General features: G+C 35.3%; 1 protein-coding gene across 6 annotated transcripts in view; it reads right to left on the reverse strand.

Annotated features, from left to right (window-relative positions):
* The window catches only part of ANKRD12 (ankyrin repeat domain 12), a 107,547-nt gene that overhangs the window by 83,270 nt on the left and 2,119 nt on the right, over window positions 1–22,158 (reverse strand). Inside the window, exon 1 of one of the 6 annotated variants that reach the window (XM_032467452.1) lies at window positions 20,490–21,538. The exons of the other annotated variants lie outside the window; for them this stretch is intronic. The gene's annotated coding sequence lies outside the window, so the exon portion shown is untranslated. Of the gene's footprint in view, window positions 1–20,489; window positions 21,539–22,158 lie in introns of those variants that run through there. 6 annotated transcript variants of the gene reach the window in all.

Consider the following 22,158-nt stretch of genomic DNA (forward strand, 5'->3'; position numbering starts at 1 on the left):
TTCATCTTACAAGTGAAAGTTTACGTCCTTTGACCATCATCTCCATTTCACCCACTCCCCAGCCTCTGGCAACCACCACCCTACTCCCTGGCTCTGTGATTTCAACATTTTTAGATTCCACAGCTAAGTAAGATCATAGCGTATTTATCTGTCGGTTTATTTCACTTATATAGCATGTCTTCCAGGTTCAACCCTGTTGTGGCAAACAGCAGGATACATGTTTTTAATGGCTGAATAAATCCCACTGTAAATATACACAGTTGACCCTTGAGTAACACACACAGGTTTGAACTGTGAAGGTCCATTTATACGTGGGTTTTTTTTTTTCCCAATAAATACATACTACACTATCCAGGGTTGGTTGAATCAGAGAATGTAGAACTGCAGATAGAGAGAGCCAACTGCAAAGTTATACACAGATTTTTGATTGCACAGAGGACTGGTGTCCATAACCCCCACCCAGTTCAAGGGTCAACATTTTTTTATCCATTTATCCATCAACAGGTTGATTCTATACTTTGGCTACTGTGAATAATGCTGCAATGAACATGGGGTAATGGGGTAACATACAGAGAATACTACTTTCATTCCCTCTGAACATATACCTGAAAGTAGGATTGCTGGATCAGACAGCAGTACTACTTCTAATTTTTTGAGGAATCTCCATCCTGTTTTCCAAAGTGGCTGCACCAATTTACATTCTTACCAACAGTGTGCAAGGGACCCTTTTTGTCACACCCTCACCAACGCTTACTATCTCCTGTCTTTTTGGTAACAGCCATCCTAAGAGGTATGTGGTGTTATCTCCTAGTGGTTTGATTTGTGTTTCCCTTATGATTAGTGATGCTATATGTACCTTTACATATATGTATGTCCTCTTTCAAAACAACGCCTGTTCAGGTCCTTTGCCCATTTTTTAACTGTTTCTTTGTTGTTGCTGTTGTTTTGTTTTGGTTTTGCTTGAACTGTATGAGTTTCCTTACATATTTTGATATTACCCGCTTCTCAGATGTATGGTTCGCAAATATTTTTCTCCCATTTCATAGGCTGCCTTTTCATTTTGTTTCCTTCGTTGGGCAGAATATTTTTTATCTGATATAGTCCCACTTACTTTTGCTCTTGTCTGTGCTTTTGGTGTCATGTCCGTGAAACCACTGTTAAGACTAATGCCAAGGAGCTTTTTCCTTGTATTTTTTTTGTAGGAATTTTATGGTTTCAGGCCTTGCATTTATTAATCTATTTCAAGTTAATTTTTGTATATGACATATATGAGGCCAATTTCATTCTTTTGCACGTGGATATCCACTTTTCCCAACACCACTTACTGAAAAAATATTTTTCCCATTTTGAGTTCTTGGCATTCTTGTCAAAGATTAGTTGACTGTATGTGTGGGTTTGTTTCTGGGCTTTTTATTCTGTTCTATTGGTCTGTGTGTCTCTTTTTATGCTAGTACCCTACTGTTTTGATTACTATAGCTTTGCAGTACAGTTTGAAATCTGACAGTGTGATGCCTCCAGCTTTGTTATTCTTTCTCAAGATTGCTTTGGCTATTCAGAGTCTTTTCTGGTTCTACATGAATTTTAGAATTGTTTTTTCTACTGCTGTGAAAAACACCACTGTAATTTTGATAAAGACTGCACTGAATCTGTAGAGCACTTTCGGTAGTACTGTCATTTTAATAATAACTCTTCCCTATCGAACACAGGGTATCTTTCCATTTATTCATGTCTAACTTCTTTCATCAAAGTCATTTACATGTTTCAGTGTACAGATCTTTTACCTACTTGGTTAAAGTATTTCTAAGTATATTATTCTCTGTCATGCTATTATAAACGGGATTTTAAAAAGTTCTTTTTCAGAGAGTTCACTGTTAGTGTAGATAAATGCAATTGCTTTTTGAATGATGATTTTGTATCTGGAAACTCTACTGAAATTATTAGCTCAACAGTTTTCATAGAATCTTTAGGGCTTTTTATATATAAGATCATGCCATCTGCAGAGACAATTTAACTTCTTTCTTTTTGATTTGGATGTCTTTTATTTCTTTTGCCTAAATTCTCTGGTTAGGACTTCTAGTACTATGTTGAACAGAAGTGGTGAGAGTGGACATCCTTGTCTTGTTCCTGACCTTAGAGGAAAAGCTAAAAGCTTTTCACTGTTGAGTATGATGTTAGCTGTGGGCTTGTTACATACAGCCTTTATTATGTTTCAGTATATTCCTTCTATACCTAAGTTGTTAAGAGTTTTTTTATTTTGAAAGGATGTTGAATTTTGTCAAATGCTTTTTCTGCATCTTTTGAGATGATATCACCACTTGTATTCAAAATTATACTTACTGGTAGCCCTAAGTAGTAAAATAAAGCAAGAAAAAGAAATAAAAGGTATATAGCTTGGAAAGGAAGAAGTAAACTGGTCTTATTTCAGGATGAAATGATTGCCTATGGAAACAAAGGCAAAGTATCTACAAAGAGGTTACTAGAACTTATAAGCAAGCACAGGAAGGACAAAGGATACATGGTCAATATATGAAAATTAATATTATTTCTATATACTAACAACAAAAAGTTTGACATTGAAATTAAAAACACAACTTATAATAGCATCAAAAATACTAAATTCTTAAGAATAAATATAACAAAATATGTGTAAGACTACATACTGACAAATAAAAAACACTGCTGAAAGAAATTAAAGACCAAAATAAAGAGATATACTATGTTCATATGGATCAGAAGTCTCAGTAAAATGTCAGTTCTCCCCCAGACTGATCTCTAAGGTAATGCAGTCCTTGTCAAAATCTCAGGATGCTTCTTTTTTTAATAGAAACTGACTAACTGTCTCTAGAATGGATATAAAAATGGTAAGGACCTAAAAAAGTCCAAATAACTTTGAGAATAAAACCAAATTCATGGACTTACATACGTTACCTGATTTCATCATAAAGATATAGTACATTATAAAGATACAAATAGTGTTAGAACAACTGTATGACCTTGGGTTAAACAAAGACTTCTTAAATAAGCTATGAAAAGCAGAAACTATAATAGGAAAAATATGGATAAATTGAACTTCACAAAGCACTTTTGCTCTTTAAATGACATTGTTAAGAAAACGCAAAGCAAGCCACACAGGGAGAAAATACTTGCAAATTATATCTTTATAAATGACTTATACCCAGAATATATAAATAACTCCCACAAATCAATAAGAAGATAATCCAACTTTAAAAGGAACAAAAGACTTCAACAGATAGTTCATCAAAGAATATATAGTAAGTGGCAAATAAGCACAGAAAAAGTTAGTTGTTAGTCATCAGGAAAATAATAATGAGATGCTACTATACACCCACAAGAACAGCTAAAATCAGAACAAGTAAGGAAGATCAAGTATTGGTGATGTAGAGGAACTGGAACTCTGATACACTGCCAAGGGTTAGGAAGAAATGCAAAGTAGCACAGCCACTTTATTAATACGGGATTTCCCTACCACGTTAAGCACAACGTACATGTGTGTGGGTATGTGGGGTATCAACTCATTTGAAAATAACCACATTAGGCAGCCTAAGAGTCTTATTAAAAACAAAACAAAACATTTTACTGTCACTTCCTATCTTCACAGGACAGTAACTCTTTGGGAGAATACTTTCACTGACAATGAAAAGGATCCTCAAGAGCAAACACTGGTCTCACATTTAGTCTGTCACTCTACTGACAGATACGCCATAAATACGCCATAGTTTTCTTTTAGATTTATGTTTCCTTTTTTTCTGGGAAGTATACAGAACAACTATTAGTTTCATGTCACGGCCTATTAATTACAACCTTTAACACTGGCTTCTCTGGAAGTTTATTTTCTCTTCCACTCTAGACAGAAAAATTTTCTTAGTTACTGTCTTCTGTAGGGTTTTAAGTTTGAAACAGTCTCAATAGAAGCTTGTAAACCAGTGTTTGTATTTCTTTTTCTTTCATATTATTAAGTAGAAAATGTTTTAAGTTTTAGCAGTTCTTTACAATTAAATACAACTTTAAACGGTATTTTCTAAACTGATTTTTCAAAGCCTCCTTTATTGGGATCTCCAGAAACTACTTTTGACACTGGGGGAGGAGGTAATCACAACTGGAAGAAAACTACTGTATCTCAAATCTCTTCACTTGTGTAAGGTGGTGAAAAAGACCCCACTGTCTATTTACCTTACCATATCCTTCTTTCCACTAGAGGAAAAAAATCATTCTGCAAGCAAATTCTCATGGATTATACATGCACTTGCTTTAGCAAATGGAGCCTGACCAACTCATTTTTGAGACACAATATACAATTCATTTGGGGGTGGGGGGCAATGCATGTATGCCCAAGAAGTCCAGGCACTGGAAATGTGCCAAATACTACTGTTGATAAAAATGTACATCACCACCCTACAATATAAAGTTTAACCAAATAAGTATAACAAATTTAATGATGTCATTAAATGTCACTAAACTAATGCTAAATTATAATTTAATAGCAAGAACAGCAAACTCAAGGAACACAACTAACTCAAGACAAGAATGGTGACATACACAGGTAAGCATCCTTCTTAAAAGCTAAGGTACTGCAAGGATGCCAGGTCTTGCTTGCAGGTAGACTTCTTAGTACAGTAACTAAATTGACTCTTCAGGAAACATTAATATGCTAATTTTTGTTGTTGTTTATGAATTACTACTTATCCTAAGGCTAACAATTTGGAGAAAATTTTATCTTCTTAGTAGAGAGTACAAAACTGCGCACTAGGAGAGGCCACACTGTGTTAAGAAGAAACCTTGGAGAGCTACTCAAGAAGGAAATAAGCCTTGGGACCATGCCTTTTGGGAATAACTACCCAATGTGGCAAAAGGAGAGAGGGTTAAGGGAAACAAAGGAGAGAAGACTCTGGTAGACTATTTGCAAGATGGGAATGAGAGGAAAAAATACCTCTAGTTGACTATATAGCTAGAGAACTTTGGAGAATAGAAATAGATAAATTGTGAAGCTGTATGCTATGGTGAAAATCTCCAGAAATGTTCCTCTTAGAATTAGGAAAAGTCTCCTGTTGATTCTTATTTTGTGGTTGGCTTTATTCCTTTGGTAACCATGTTAAGTTTAAAAAGCTAAAGCTCTAAACTGTCATTAGAAACAATAATCAGTACATATATGTTAACTAAAAGAATGTGTAGTATATTGTACGTATGTATTTACAAGCAATATATTGTATGTGAATCAAATTGTAACAATTCTACCTAATAAAACTGAAAAATGAAAAAAAAAAGAATTAGGGAAAGTCTGTATTTTGAGATCACTTCATAGTCTTTCAGCATTTAGTAAGCATTGGACCCTCAGAATCAATGCTTTAAATGTGATTTTATTCTGTTTGCTCTAGTCACTCTATCTTCGAACTGTAAGTTTGTCTTAAAAGTTCTGCATAGGGGATCACAAAACACTAAGTACTTGTCTTTAGCTTCCACCTACAAACCAAGAGAGCAAACTTAGTGTGTCAGCAAGTCTCCCAACTCAGTTATCAGATATACCTGGCTTTACCACAGCTCCAGAGCTACTTGGCAATTCATACTCCTCCTTTAAGAGTGCATTTTTACCAAGGGAGTGGGGAGAGGAAGAAGGTAGCTTTCTATGATTAGGCTAAGCAGAAATTTAAAATAAAATCACAAAATAGAACAAAACCCCCAAGAGAAAACAGGCAGAACAAAGTTACTGACACCAAACTTGGTAATAGATGAAACAGACTACACAGATTAAAACCGAACTGAAATATACACACAGATGTGACAAACTGACAGTTTATAAAATGATTTCTTTCCCCAACTTTAACCCTAAGTTGACTTTTAAATTAAAAATCACCCAACTGTGTTGGCCTTGCTTTTAGCTTTGATGAGGTGCTCCTTGATTGACACTATTGCTTCTACAACATTTCAATTTACTTGAAATATGCTGTTCTTTTAGGCTCATGCCACTTGGTAATTCAAACTTCCTTATCAAAAGCAAAGCAGAATCCTTTTTTTTAAAGATACATATTCTAGCTTCAACTTTAGAGCTACTAAATCAGTGTACCTGGAGGTAACATAAATACCACTTTTTTAAAAGCCCCCATAGTGGCTGCCAGGTGCTGGAGGAGAGGCAAACAGGGACTGGCTGCTCAATGGGTACAAGGTTTCTTTTTGGATGATGAAAATATTCTGGAATTATACAGTGATGATGGTTGCAAAACACTGTGAATATACTTAAAACCAGTGAATTGTACATTTTAAAGTGGTTAAAATGGTGAATTATGTTATGTGAATTTTATTTCAAGAAAAAAGCTCCCTAGTGGTACACATTAACAATTCTGAAATCAGCATACGTGCACTCTGGAAACAGACACCTGGGTAAATGAACAGTGGATGGTGGGCGCCAGTTCTCACCGTTGGAGTAGGAGGTTACAGACGGGCAAGTCAGGAGGAGGCTGCAATGTGGGAATGGATCACTGTTTGAGACATCAGTATGAACTCATGTCTTGCTTGGTGCAGATGCAGATGGTTACATACAGAAGTATTTATAGATATGTATATACAGAATTAGTATACATACATATATTTCCTTCCTGTCAGCTCAAAGCCCAGAAGCAACAGACGTCAGTAACAAGGAGCACACCTAACACCAAGATCTTGGTTACGAGTACCTTACTCCAGTGAAAGGAACCTGAGTTCCTTAGAGAAATGGCTGATTCTAAGGCAGAAAATATATGTGAGTCTGGAGACTCTTGTACTGCCAGAGTAAGAAAGTGCTCAAAAAATATACATAAATATATAAACTCAACAATGGGAATATGTCAAAGGGATACCAGGTATCAACTGAAAGAGGTCCCCACTGGCAAAGTCAGACTACTCTGAGCAACAGAGTAAGTAAAAGAGGGTTGGGTTACAATCCAAGGTATAAATATCCATGTGTCCATACTGATGTAAATAAGTGATTGAACAAATTAAATAATAAGAGAGAAGACAAATTTTCATGAAGAATTTTAGGCAGTTTATGTAGACGTTCTGCTCTCAAGGCGGTGGAGCATAACTCCCCACTCTCTAAGTGTAAGCCACAGAGTGATTTTCTACCAAAGAACACAACATGGAACAAGGTGGGGAAAACAAGAACGTGAAAAGCTCAGCAAGTAATATCTCAGCAAGGTGATCAAAGTTAGCATCAACAGTAATGAATCATGTGGATAATACGTAGCCTTGATAAGATGTGGTGAAAATGGCATTTTACCTCTGTAATCTTCCTCCCAAATTGCATAATCCCAGTCTAATCATAAGAAAAACATGACAAATTCCAGGAGTGGGACACCCTACAAAACGACCTGACCAGCACTCTTTAAAACTGTCAAGTCATCAAAAACAAAGAAAATCTGAGAAATTATCAGTCAAGAAGAGCTTAAGGAGACATGATGACTAAATGTAATGTGGTATTATGAATAGGATTCTGGAACAAAGAAATGACATTTGGTGAAAACTACAGAAATCTGAATAAAGTACGGACTTACTTGATAATAATGTATCAATATTGGTCTATCAGTTATGGCAAATGTACCATGCTAAAGTTAAGACACTGAAAACAGAAGAACCTGGGGTAAAGTATACAGGAACTCTGTGCTACCTTTGCAATTGTTCTCTAAATCTAGTACTATTCTGAAGTAAATAGGTTATTTAAAAAAAAAGTTCCCAGGTAATTTTAATGGCTTGGGAACCATTAAGCAACATTTGCCCCTACCCTTTTCACAGCAAGCACCCACACACCTGCCAGTCACTTCACTAAATACTAACTTTGTCACTTACAGCCTTTATCTCTACATCAAAATCCTGGCCCCATCCTGGCTTTCTTCAGAGTTCATGTCCATATTCCATTCCGTGCTCTGATCCCTTAGGTGACTTCTCATTATCAAAAAACTTTATACCCTACTTCAACAACTTATTCTCCGTTTTTCCTCTTCCGAATTTTGCTAGGATCCTTAGCCATTTTTCTACTGTGGAAATCATCATTTTTCTATTGATTTGTAAAAGAAAAACTACGCTGTCATTTTTGTTGAAACACATACACACACATAAAATGTAGTTAAATATACGTACACAGAATTTACCATTTTAATCATGCTTTGAGGCATAACTGACATGTAACATTATATCAGTTTCAGGTGTACAATATAATGATCTGGCATATGTATATTGCAAAATAATCACCACAATAAGTCTAGTTAACATTTATCACCGTGCAGTTACAAACCTTTATTCTTGTGATGCGAACTTTTAAAGATTTAGTCTCTTAGCAACTTTCAAATATGCAATACAGTATTATTAACTATAGTCACCATGCTGTACTTCACATCCCCATGATTTTTTCTCCACAATTAAAAAAAATATATTTTGTCCTCTCTCACCCATTTCTATCCCACCCCTCCCTCACTCTGGCAACCACAAATCTGTTCTCTGTACCTACGAACTTTTTTTAAAAAAATCCCTTCTATAAGAGAAATCAGATGTTATTTGTCTTCCATTGTCTAACTTATTTCACTTAGCATAATGCACTTTGAGGTCCATCCATGCTGTCACAAACAGCAAGATTTCACTCTTTTTATAGCTGAATAATATTCCATTTTGTGTGTGTGTGTGTGTACACACGTGTGTACACATACATATATAGACAGAGCTACACATCACATTTTCTTCATCCATTCATCCATCAATGGGCACTTGCGCTGTTTCCATATCTTGGTTATTATAAATAATATCTTTTCACATTAGTGTTTTCATTTTCTTCCAGATAAATATCCAGAAGTGGAACTGCTGGATCATAAGGAATTCTATTTTTAATATTTTGAGGAATCTCTGTACTGTTTTCTACAGGGGCTGAACCAATTTACATTCCTACCAACAGTGCACATGGGTTCCTTTTTCTCCATATCCTTGCCAACACTTGTTATTTCTTCTAAGTGTATAGTTCTGTGGCATTAAATACATTCACACTGTTGTGCACCCGTCATCACTATCCATCTTCAGAACTTTTTCATCTACCCCAACTGAAACTCTACCCATTAAATAATTTCCCACTCTTCTGAGTCCCTGGTAACCACCATTTCACTTTCTGTCTCCATGAATTTGACTACTCTAGGTACCTCATATAAGTGGAATTACTTAACATTTGTCCTTTCATACTGGCTTATTTCACTAAGCCTGTCTTCAAGGATCACCCATACGGTAGTATGTGTCCTTCCTTTCATAGGCTGAATAATATACCTTCCACTGCATGTAAATACCATATTTTACTTATCCACTTAGCCACTGATGGACACGTGGGTTGCTTCCACCTTTTGACCACAGCAAACAATGCTATGAACATAAGAGTACAATGGATTGTACAATGTACAATCAAAAATACATTTTATGCCTATATTTTCTTCATAAATCCTTTCTTCATTTTTAGGCTTATACCATCTTTACTCCAAGATCACAAAATGTATTCACTTTTATTCCCTTTAACTTCTTTTTACATTTAACTCTTCTCATCTATCTGTAATGCCAGTTTTTAATAACAATCTTATTTCTTTATATACTGAAATCAGTTTCTAGGCATTCCAGTCTGTTTCTCTACTCTGTCTTTCATTCTTATACCAATATTATACCATTTTGCTTTGGATTTTTTTTGCATTTGAATATTTTATTTTTTAGACTTTTTTGTATAGCTTTATAATAAATTTTAGTGTCTCATCATTTTTCATTTTCAAAATTATCTTGCCAGTTCTCACCAAATAAATTTCAGATTAACTTTGATAAGCTAAAAAATGTTGGCATCTGGATCTAAACTCAAACTAAACCATCTATATACTATATGAAGCAGAATTAATGGAATAGACATAAGAATTTTTTAAAGCATATAAAATCCTCAAAGAAGTAAGAAAAGATTGATAACATGCAGCAGGAGTAAACAGAATCAAAAAGAGATACAGAATATTAAAGAACAAGTGACCGAAAATAAAGAACCTACAGATTAGATAAATAATACAATGGATAAGTCAAGAATGAGTTAGTAAGCTAGGAGATCAGGTAGAAGATAGTTGCAGAAGGCAACAGGAAGGGATTTTTTTTTTTAAAGGAAAATATTAAAGTTAAGAGATATGGAGAAGTTAGAAGTGACAGAATCCATGTAACAGAATTCCCAGAAAGAAAGAAAAAATGAAGAAAACAATATATTTGAAAAAATGACCAATAACTTTCCAGAAATGAGGAAAGATCAAAGATTTCAGATTAAAGTGTCTGGAACACAACCTGGCATACAGCAGACTCCCAATAAGTAAGTATTTATTGAATGAAAGGATGGATGAATGATTATGAATCCAAGTGCCAAACAAGACAGAAAAGAACTACACTCAGATACACTACAAACTGAAAAAGATAAACAAAAAAAGTCAAAATCTTCTAGAGAGGAACTACAGGTCACACACCCAGGAAAAGAAATCAATCTGACATCAGAACTTCCTAAAAGCAACATCAGAGGCAAGAATGTGGTAATATTTCAAAATGTTAAAGGTAAAGAATTTCAAACCAAAAATCTTTAATCAAAGGAAGTTATAACTTAAGGGTGAGGATTAACAATATTTTCAGGCATAAAAAGGCCTTAGAATGTATACATCCTGTTTGAGTCACCCTAGACAAAGAAAGTGCAAGGATTTTTTAAAAATTTGCTTATTGTTGCTATTGTTTATACATCTAAATTACGTCTATACATTTTTTTAATGGAGGTACTGCAGAACTGAACCCAGGACTTCGTGCATGCTAAGCATGTGTTCTACCACTGAGCTATTTCCCTCCCCAAAACACTCTGTTTGAAAATTGCTTTTAAGTAGGTACTCAAATAAGAACTGAAGTCAATCTATGAGAACACTATGTGATATATGGGAATTAGAGTAAATAACCTAATAAACCTAGTATTTCATATAAAAAGAAAAATGATGGATGGGTGCTTTAAGAATACCCCTAATAATTCAGAACTAAAATTCTACAAAACATCAAGATGGTTGCTAGGACACTGCAGGGGTTGGAGATGGGGTGGAGGAGACTAGAGAAAAGTGAGAAAATGGTTAAAGTACTTGTCTTGTTTGAAGGAAAGAAAATGTTATATATATGTTAAGAAACTATGGAAAATGAACAGAAATACAGTAAAAAGAATGTAAATAATTGCCAACATATGTATTATTACAATAAATGAAAATGAATTAAATTCATTAATTAAAAGATAAGGGACTCTGAGGCTAGACAAAAACAAGACTCAGTAACACACTTTGTAAAGAGACCAGAAAAGGACACCAGAAAGGTCGAAAACAAAAGAGCAGAAGACACAGCAGGAAACACAACCCCAGGCTGGCAGACAGGCTTTTCTGTAGGCCCCACGCATAAATTCAGCCCTTCCTGGTCTGGGTACCGCTCCCTGCCACCCCTGGGCCCACGGATTACAGTGCCACATTAAAGCTCGCACACTAACAACTTATCTATTTTCCTTACAGGACAGAGCTTCAATTTCTGTCTCCGATTATGAGTTCTTTTTCCATTTCAGGCACCTGCAGATTCCTCTTTCTTGCTTTGAAGCTCAGCTGTGTTTTTTAAATGTTTTATTTTTATCTAGCATTTCCATGTGTTACTGAAAAAGAAGGGAGCATTCCCCAGTCTGCCATGTATTCCAGAAGTCCTCAGAAAATGTACTTTAAATACAATGGAAAACAAAGTCCAAATTACTTAATTTCTTCATTTATATCATAAAGTGATAAAGCTCAAATAATAAGGCTACGAGAAGTAAATAAAATGGTACCTTAGAATAGTCGTTGGTGCATATAAAATAGTAAAATGCTGCCTTCTAAATTTATCACCCACTTTACATTCTACCTAAAGACAGAACCGTAGCATGGGATGAGAATTCCTCATTTTTCTTCCTGTTCCAGCTTTCACTGGGCTGGAGCTGTGCTAGGGGTAAGCATGCTTCCTCCAAAATTGTTTTGAGAAAAAAAGACAACTAGCAAAAGACCAAATCACAGCAATGATTCAATGATACTAGAGTCATTCAGTTAAGAAAGTGACCTTTATTTTATCTGTGATTTGATCTGGGAACCTGAAGTCCAACATTCTATTCTGAGATCTACCACTGACTTTTTGGTTGACCTTCATCACTTTTCAGTATTTCTGTTTCTTCTTGAAAGTAACGTTAGGCTAGGTAACACTGAAGATCTCTTATTTTCCCAAAATTCTGATTCCAGAATAAGAGGTTTAGAACTATTTCATTCCATTCTATTTTTATACAAATACAAAAATGATAGCCTAAATTACTAAACAATTATGACATTCTTATTTCTGTGTTTCCTCATGCAAAAAAAAATTAGACATAAATAACTAAGTATTTCCTACTTAAACAAAGGCCAAAAGCTTAATTTCCTCAAATTTAAAAAGTGGCCTTACAGTAAACAATCTTGTTACCGGGGAAAGGGAGTGGGAAGGGGTAAACCTGGGAGTTTGAGATTTATAAATGTTAGCCACGATATATAAAAAATAGATTTTAAGAAAAGTTTCTTCTGTAAAACACAGGGAAGTACACTGAATATCTTATAATAACCTTTAATGAAGAAGAATATGAAAACAAATATATGTATATGCATATGCATGACTGGGACATTGTGCTGTACACCAGAAACTGACACACTGTAACTGACTGTACTTCAATCAAAAAAAATTAAGTTATCTTACAAAAATAATGGAGAAGACCTCAAAGCAAACAGCAATGTTTCTGGGATACTGACTGGACCCCCATGCCCACCTTAACTACTTAAACAATTCAAGTGAGACATCTCTCTATGGAAAGGGCTGAGTTTGTTCTAGCGCACCTTCCTAAAGTGAGCCATGGTTGATTTTCACCACAATGGTTTTTGGCAGCTATTCCATAACATTTTCCCTCAAGAATATAATGGTTGTATGCAGACCCAGAAATCAGTATCATAAAAATCACAAATTTAGCCAACAGCATTAAAGAGATGAAAACCATCTACATTCTTTAAAATAAACTGGTCTTCAACATTGTTTTTAAGACAATTATTTTTTAAAGTCCTTAAGGAATGTTTATGATCTATTTTATACAGTTCTATATTAATTTTTATAATGAACATGTACTACTTGTATAATCTGCAAATAAACATTTTAAAAATAATAAAATAGGTCGACTTCCACTTGGTTTGCTCTGGAGAACTAGTGTTCTGGTTAGAACCCAAGGGGAAAAAATAATGAGATGAGAGGTGAGAGAACTGCTCCAGACAGAGGGAGAGGGAGAGAGGTAAAAGGTACTTTTATTTGTGTTACATTTTCTAACCCAGCCACCAGAATAAAAAAGGAAGCAAAAGATTCAGGACAGAAGCTCAATCCAGCCTGCACTTCAGGTTGGTGCTGCTGTGTATTATACCCTTCAGGAATCTGAGCATGGCAGTGAATTCAGAAGGCTGTACCAAGTAAATACATTGTAAACGGTCAATTCGGTTTACCTATATGTGTGTATTACTCCCAAAATTCCACAAAGGTAAACCTACGGTATAAAACAGAGCAATATTTAGACAGTTCAATTGCTTGAAATATAAACAATCAAGAGTTCACGCTTGCTTTATCACACCTTCCCAAAGTGAGCCATGGTAGATTTTTAGCACGTTCTCTAGCAGCTATTCTGTAACATTTACCTACAGGAAAATGATGTTTGTATTCCAGACCAAGAAATCACACAAGTGCACACAAGAGAGCAGGCAACACTGAATGGACAGCAAAAACAGAAGCACAGTAGGGTAGAAAATGAGGAAAGACAAGAGCAAGGGATCACCACAAGCACCCTGTCACTGTGCTGTTTGATCTTCATGGTAACAAAAGCAATTTAAGGCTTTCAAAAAAGGTAGTGACACAATTTCAAACAGCATGTTTACAAAGGTGTCGTTGGTGAAGCTCTGGAGAACAGACTAATGAGGAATTATATGAGAGACAAGGAGACCACTTCAAGTATAATGACCAGACTGTGAGGCGGGAAGGAACAGTAAACAAGAGCAAGGAGGCCAGAATGACAACTAACTGTCTGGCACCAGCAACAAGAAGTGAAAATGCTTTGAAAATAATTTAAAAGAAGCAATTAGCATTTACCTGTTGCTTGTACCTTCTAGTAGTAATTTAACAGTAATGACTAAACCATATCTCAAATTTTTAAAAAATAAAATTCTCATTACTTCATTAGGTACTATTTACAAAATAGTTGCAAAAAGATTTTCTATTTTTTTTCTTTTTATTTTTTGGGGGATAGGTAATTAGGTTTATTTATTTCTTTAGAGAAGGTACTGGGGACTGAACCCAGGACCTCATGCATGCTAAGCATGTGCTCTACCATTTGAGATAGCAAAAAGATTTTCTGACATTGTCAAGATGGGCCATAAAAGACCACATTCTAACAATACATTTAGAGTTTTTAAAGAAAGTAATACAGGCAGTTGTGTTTACAATTATCTATTTGCCCTGGATATCTAAGTATAGCCATATATACATTTCTTTCCAGAATTGTTAAGGTTGATATACACAATACTCATCTGTAATGGAGAGAGTTGCCGCAAGTGACTTTTAAGGCTTTAAGATGCTAAAAATGAGTTGCTGGCTGTACTAACCCTCTTTCTAGCCCTACAGGGTTCTAAACTGTGCAACTTCCGTAGACCAGCAGAGGGCTGCAACAGCCCAGAGAAAATGGTCAGGTGGCTTTACTTGCATCTCTGGCACTGGGAAGTGGAAAAATTACCAATACAGAAAGTAGAAATCTAATAGCCACTATGTATTTACTTCACTGGCAACAGATTCTAAAAGGGGGCAGGAGTAATCTCTCAATTCCAGAAAACTAGAAACACTCGTAATTAACCATTTTGCCACCAGCTCCTTTCTCTTCTTGCAAAATAGTCAAGTGTTTGGAAGCAGAACAAAATCTCACTAACAGAGTACTTAGAAGGGGGAAAAGGCAGCCAAAACAACAGCCAAAACAAAAGCAATTTACACTTCCTTCCCGACCACTGCTCCACACTACTGCTACCAGACTAATCTTAAAATTACTTCATTAGGTTACACTGACACCTACTTTGAAAATTCTGTTCTGCATATAACGCAGTTCTTAAGTCTAACTTTCCTTTGACTAGATTTTAAGGTAGATTTCTACCTCAGGTTTACAATCTTATTTTCAACTCTCCTAGTCATACCCCTCTTACTGTTATACACAATATGCAACAGAGTTAAAATGGCAAAGGTCACTGTAGTGAACTTTGAGGAAAGAAACAAATTTATACAGGTCTAGGGAAAGGGAAAAGCCACAGTTGGGAAAAGTTTGTGCCAAGAGGGAGATAGGAATTACCCTGGGGGAGTGGGGAAACAGAACAAGGAAAGGTATCCAGGGGGCTGCACTGAATCTGTGATGTTGAATTCTTAAAGCCAGTGATAGGCAGCAGATGCTGACTATGCTATTTCTGGACCGTTTAAACTATCTGAACTACTTCACAATAAAACAAATTTTTGGTGTTTTAACTCTGCCCCTCACAAGACAAGCAGCCGACACATGCAACATACTACACGTCTGGTGCCATTCCCAGTGTCACTCACAGTTTCATCCTACGCAGTGTCCTAACACACGTTTACCGCTTTCTTTAAAAAAGACAGGCACATGCTTTAGCTTTAAGCGAAAGGAAAGGACTTTTAATTGCTTAGATAGCTGGGTGTAGTTTGAACAGCAGCACATAAAAATATAAAAGATTTGGGGTAAAGGACATGGCATAAAAATCCAGAACAATCTACAATAATCGTGGCTTCTGAAACATAAGCCTGAGATCCTGAAAACCATCTTTACAGCCAAATCCTCTATGGAGTTAGAGGTAGCTGAAATCAGTAGTACCCCACAAGAAAGCAATGCTTGTGGAAGTGATTTCCAATCCACATCACACACCATTTCCACTCTGACCCAACAATAGCGTGAGCTATTAACAATACGTCAACTGTAGCCAAAACTGTAGCTTCCATACAACTTCACACCAGGCCTGGACTGCCCGAGCCTTACTTTAGTCCTGAGCTGCAACCTCAGTCAGCATGCTGTCCACTCCCCAGCATAAGCCCACTTACTATACTACACACAAGAACTAGGCTAACTGCAAACTTTAAATGGAGCACAATCTATAAAAATATTGAGTCACTATGTTGTATACCTGAGACTAACACTAATATTGTAAACCAACTATATTTCAATTTTAAAAAAGAAGGATAACCGCATATAGGGCATTCAAAAGAAAATAAGCTCAGAACTGGCAGCATTCGGTATCACTGGTAGCTCTTTTAGTCAGGGCAATTTAGAATTAGAACTGCCTCCCTGCCAAAGTACGCTGAGGAGAATGATGAGAAATACGGTACAGGGGATTACAGCACAGTAAATTCAACGTGTTCTCATAGCTGTAAGTCAGAAACAGGAATGGGATGGTACTGTGAAAACTCCAACCCCAAAGGCAAAGAATACATGTATATTTGGTTTTATTTTAGAAGTGAAACATTTCCTGATATATAACCACACAAATGTTACGAACCGGGGGGTAAAAAGGCAAATCTCACTGATGATACCAAAACTAAAGAGCTTTATCTATCAAAGGAAATATACTACAAAAAATAAATCCCTAAAAACACAAATTTATGACTATTTAAGAATGTAACAGTTATACATCAAAAACTGAACTCAAATTTTCAAGTCAGTGATTCTTAGTCTATTTTGGACAGACGTATCTCAGAGCCTAAAAGCCATAGGTCCATTCCCCTGAGCACATATTCACTAAAGAACTTGCAACGTAACTTCAAAATGTTTACAGAACCTCTCTGTAATTATGGATCCTTATTCTAAGTAATTATCTCTTTCAGCTCAATTTTAAGCTCCATACAAGCAGAGAAAGTCTTCTTCAGATATGTGCTTAGCACTGGCACCTAAAACCTTAAAACCTAAGCACCTTTTCAAGCACAGGCTCCAGCAGCCACAAAGAAGGGTCTTCAGGACACCCAGGCGGGCTGCCCCATCAGGCAGGGTCCTGCCCCTCAAAACCCCCAGCCCCTCCACGCAATTTGCTGACAACATTGCCCTCAGCACATTTTATAGATGAAGTTTGTGTTTATTTACCTAGACTCCAGATTCTAGGAGTGGTAAGTCTTATTTCTGGAAATGATTTACATCTGACTTTCTAAATGAAAGAGTAAAATACTATAAAATGCGGTTTTTATACTTTCTATTTTTCAGTTTAATAATATTTTCCTTTCCACCCACTTTTAATAGTACGAGAGATATATAAATCACTGGTCCCTGCCTCTTAAAACAAAAATTAATAAGTTAACTTACGTGCTTAAAAAAAAAAGTCTCCATTGACACAACATTGTACAATGATTATAAGTCAATAAAAAATGTTGAAAAAAGTCTCCTATATGAATTTCATACAACCTCTTGAATTATTTTCTAAGAAAATCTGTATTACATCATTCCCCATCTTAGAAATTCATTTTTATTAAGCCCTTCATCCTCGCAATCATGGCTTTTCTCATCTGCTATCCATCTTTTCTCCCTTAGTCCGAGTTCATCCTCTTACGCCAGTCAGACCATTCTCCCTTATTAGCACTGGGCGATCCTTTACTGTGCGATGGAATCTGGGGTAAACAGTGAACAAGGCAGACATGATCTACATGCTTGCAGGGCTCACCATGTTCCTTTCTACACCAACCAGAAAGCAATTTGGATGATTAAAGAATAATACTGTCCCTCTATTTCACATGCCTATGTTTTGTCCATTGAGTGTAAACTCTTTAAAAAAAAAAAAAAGACTATAACACTGTCTTCACTTGTATTTTCCTAAACTTCTACTTCAACAACACTAAAAGCAATACCATTCATAGAAACATTTATTTAAAACTTGTTAAATAAACAGGCAGTATTTAAAACCTTCTTGATTATACACCCATAATACTTGTTCATTGTAGCAAAACTTGAAAAGACAAAAAAGATAAAAATTCCAGTTATTTTCAGAAAAAAAAATCCAGTTACTTTCATATTCCATACCGAGAAATAATCTATCACTTTGTCAAAATGGATCACTCAAGACCTTTCATTCCTTATAAAAATCCATAATCCATAATCCAAAATAACTATTTTCACCCCAAAGGCTCAAAATTTATCATTTTATCCTTCTTTTTTCTCTTAATACCAACCTCTTTGAAGGTGCAGTTTTGTAAGGGAGCAATACAGTCACTGATTTAAACTCAACTATACGATGGGACTATGATAAACTTAACAAGGTCACGATAAGGAGTGAATGAAAAGCTATGTGGAGAGCCCATTACGAATCACAGAACATTTGTAATTACTCCTCTGACCAAAGGATATGAAGAAGTATCAGTTCACAGAAGAGAAAATACAAATGATTATTTTCCCCATGTATTAGCTAATGATCGAAGTTCTACAGCTAAAATCAAATACGGTCACACCATAATTACAGATGAAAGCCTTTAGGATGTAAAATAAAAGTAGGTAATATAACCTCACGAAGTTAAATTGTTAGCCAACAACAGTACAGACTTAATTCCACTGGGTGTTCGCAAAGCTAGAGAGCAACAGTGCTCAAAGGGGGAGGTGGGGCCAAGGAGCGGAAAGGACAGAGGAACGGAAGAGTGCGTGAGCCAATTTGCTTTCAAACATTCCTGTTTACTTTCAGTAGCATGAGGACAAACAGAAGCTTGGTAAAGAGGTACTTTTTGTCCTGTTCAATTGCAGCCTAAAGAGAACACTCGTCTTCATTCTTGGGATGTTTTTATGAATCCTGGAAGACGGATAATTTCTGAAAGTTGAATAACCACTATTGAGTGATCACCTAAACTATCAGTTTATAAATGGATTGGGTTGATCTTAAGAAAAAATTTCAAAGTAATAGGAAAATATATATATAACACAAATTTCAAGTTAGTTCTTGAGTAATAGCACCTAGAGTTGGAGACATTTCAGTGACAACTTTTTGAAGTTTTTTGGTAATTGGATATGTAAAATGCCTACTCACATCATATATTAAAATAACACATATGAAAGTATCTAACACTACCTAGAGTACAAAAGTTCTTTACTTTGACCACCAAGTAATTTCCAAATAATCAGAATTAAACTCTAGTAAGGACTTATTTTAACTCACAGGATGCAAGACTTTAGTATGTAACACTGGAATGCAAGCCAAGGCTTTATTCCTAGTTATAATATTTTTGTGCAAATTATGGTAGGAAATATTCTGTAAAACTTTAAATCTCTCATCTAACTGACATCACTAACCACCACCATTAATTAGCAAGGTGGTATAAAGGATGCTTTTAGCATTTACCTCTACCCTAATTATTTAAGTTTCAGAAGTAGTAAAATAGAGTGGAAAGAAAGCTGTGTACAATGTGGCTTTGGCGGAAGAGAGAATAAAAGTAGGTGTTTCTTTCCTCTTCCTTTAGATTTGCTAATGCTTCTCTTTCATGAGTGAATTTCAAAGGAGTCTAGCATTACTCCAGAGAATTTCAACCTGGATCCTATCCATGGCTCAATATCATCAGATTAGTGGATGTTTTGCTGATCTGAGTAGTTCTGAAATTCAATAGATGGGATAAAAAGTACTTCATGAACTACAAAGCACCATAATTTTTTACGTACCATTATTACCTTTTACTGTGAGTTAATATAGCTATTTCTAGGAAGACAGAGCCAAGCATGCACGATTTTTGTTTTCTATTAAGTCAGACTGCCAGCAAAACTCCTTATGTACAAAGAACAACAACTTGAAATGTAAAAGGATGCAAGACTAACAACTCTTTCAAGCAATAAGGTAGTTCAAAAATACAGTACTTATCACTAATACTTGTGACACTTCCCCTAATTGTGGCCCAAATACAAACTGATAACCAGAAATGTTAACTACTACATATTTTGAAATGATTTTAGTGCAATAAACAAATACTAAGGGATTGGCCAAAGACGCAATTTTTAATTGTCGAAGAAAAAGAAATGATTTCCGCCCTGTAACTTGAAGATTCATAATTTACCTCTTCTACTTACCTCAATTTGGAAGCATTTCTGTGTTTAAACCTAATTTTCTAAGAACTTAAGTTTGAATTTGTGTTTCTTAGAATTTTGGAGTGTCTCAATACTCAGAAAACCTAGTTTTGGTTGCCATTTTCTAACCTGGACAAACTCTTATTTACTATTACTGGATCTATTCCTTTATAAAAATCATAAATGAGTTTGGTTATCTTTTTTCTTCAGTCACTCTGTTTAAAGTATGTTTCCTTAGAACAATGAACATTAAAAGCAGGTGGAATCTGTTAGGACAGCCTCTTATAATGTAACAACTGTAGTTCTTCTGTACCTGGTGAGAATGATTTGGTTGACAACATAAAAAAACCCAACAATGATATCAGCATCGTATAAAAAGGCTTGCCAGCCTATCTTCCACAATTCTCATAAGGTATTTTCTTTTCTTTCTTTTTCTTTTTCTTTTTTAACCAACACAGTAGAAGGTAGAATGCTGGTCCCACATATTTTTCACGAAGTCTGAAATTTAAGAAATACAGCCTTAAAATTATCAAAACCAGCTAAACACTTATTTAGAGATAGAAATGGTTAAGAATGAGGACAGCAAAGTCTGTTACTTTTTTACATCTGTGACTATCTACACATCACGTAACAGTTCAAAGCCTCATCTTCATTAGCCACATGTTAGAATAATAATAGTATCTGTTTTACAGGGTTGTTAAGAAAATTATCTGAAATATTTCACTTAAAAGTTTGAACACAGATATGAGCGTATTCTAAGTGCTCAACAAATGTTTATCATAACCTTTAGCTTGTAATAATACAATTCTACAATACTGATGTACTGGTTCCTAGTATTATCAATTTAAAGCACTAGGAGAAGAGGTCTTTAAATCTAACAGCAAAAGTCAACAAAAACTCTGTCTTAACATTTCTACACGTATATTTTAGATCCAGAAGATAACCTCAACATGAACTACTCAGAAGCAGAGTTTATAAAGGAAATTACCTCCTATTATTGCCCTATCTGGAAACTAGCAACAGACAAATTAACACTGCTACTAAGATACTTTCACTATTACTTTAAAAAAGCCACTCTGTTAAAGAAACAGATTATGGATGCATCAGTGTATATAAGAATGCTTTTAAATGCTGTATGAAGAAACTTCATGTTCTCCAAAGGAAGTCAGGCTCTAACAACTGCAATATTTAAAATGTTCATAAGAGGCTTTACTAAGATTAGAACTAAGTAGGGATCAGAAAATGCATCTACAGGGAGTTATAATCTGTAAAACAGCAGGTGCTCCAGACAATGAAGCTAAGGCTAAGCAAAAACCTAGGGATCTAAACACCTTAGATAATATAGTAAGAACTGCATTTATTTTAAAAATAACATAGTTACTTTTTATATGTATAGAAGTTTATAATATGTAATGTGTTTTCTACATGTAATCACATTTGTTCCACCAAACAACCCTATAAATTATACAGAAAAATTATTTTTTGCATATTACAAAGGCAAGGTTCTGAAAGTTAATATGATTTGTCAAAAATCACTGTTAGGAAGCGACAAATGAAGACTTTAAACTCCACGTTCTCACTTACATTTCCACCTTCTTTCCACTACTCCATAAAGCTACTTCTTAAAGAGGCAAATTAGTATCTTCACAAAAAGAAATCTCTAGGCCAAACCACAGACTATTTTAACTAGCTGTGCTGACTTTGGTAAGTCATTTCCCCTTACCAGATCTTTATATTTTCATCTGTAAAATGAGGGAAACTGATTAGAAAATTTGAGGCTTTTCCAGTTCAAGAAAAATATCCAAGACAGTACCCTTTACAAAGTAGGAGCATTTTACAAATACCTGTTGATGTCAGCCTCAGGAACAAGTTCCAAGTCAGAAGGTAGTGTCAATGGCTCTTAAGCAACCTACTGCAATTACAGCATAAATTCTTCATCTGATAGATACTGCTTCAGTAGCATCAAGTTTACATACAGAAAG

Source organism: Camelus ferus, chromosome 24 (assembly GCF_009834535.1).
Source record: "Camelus ferus isolate YT-003-E chromosome 24, BCGSAC_Cfer_1.0, whole genome shotgun sequence".
NCBI lineage: Eukaryota > Metazoa > Chordata > Mammalia > Artiodactyla > Camelidae > Camelus > Camelus ferus.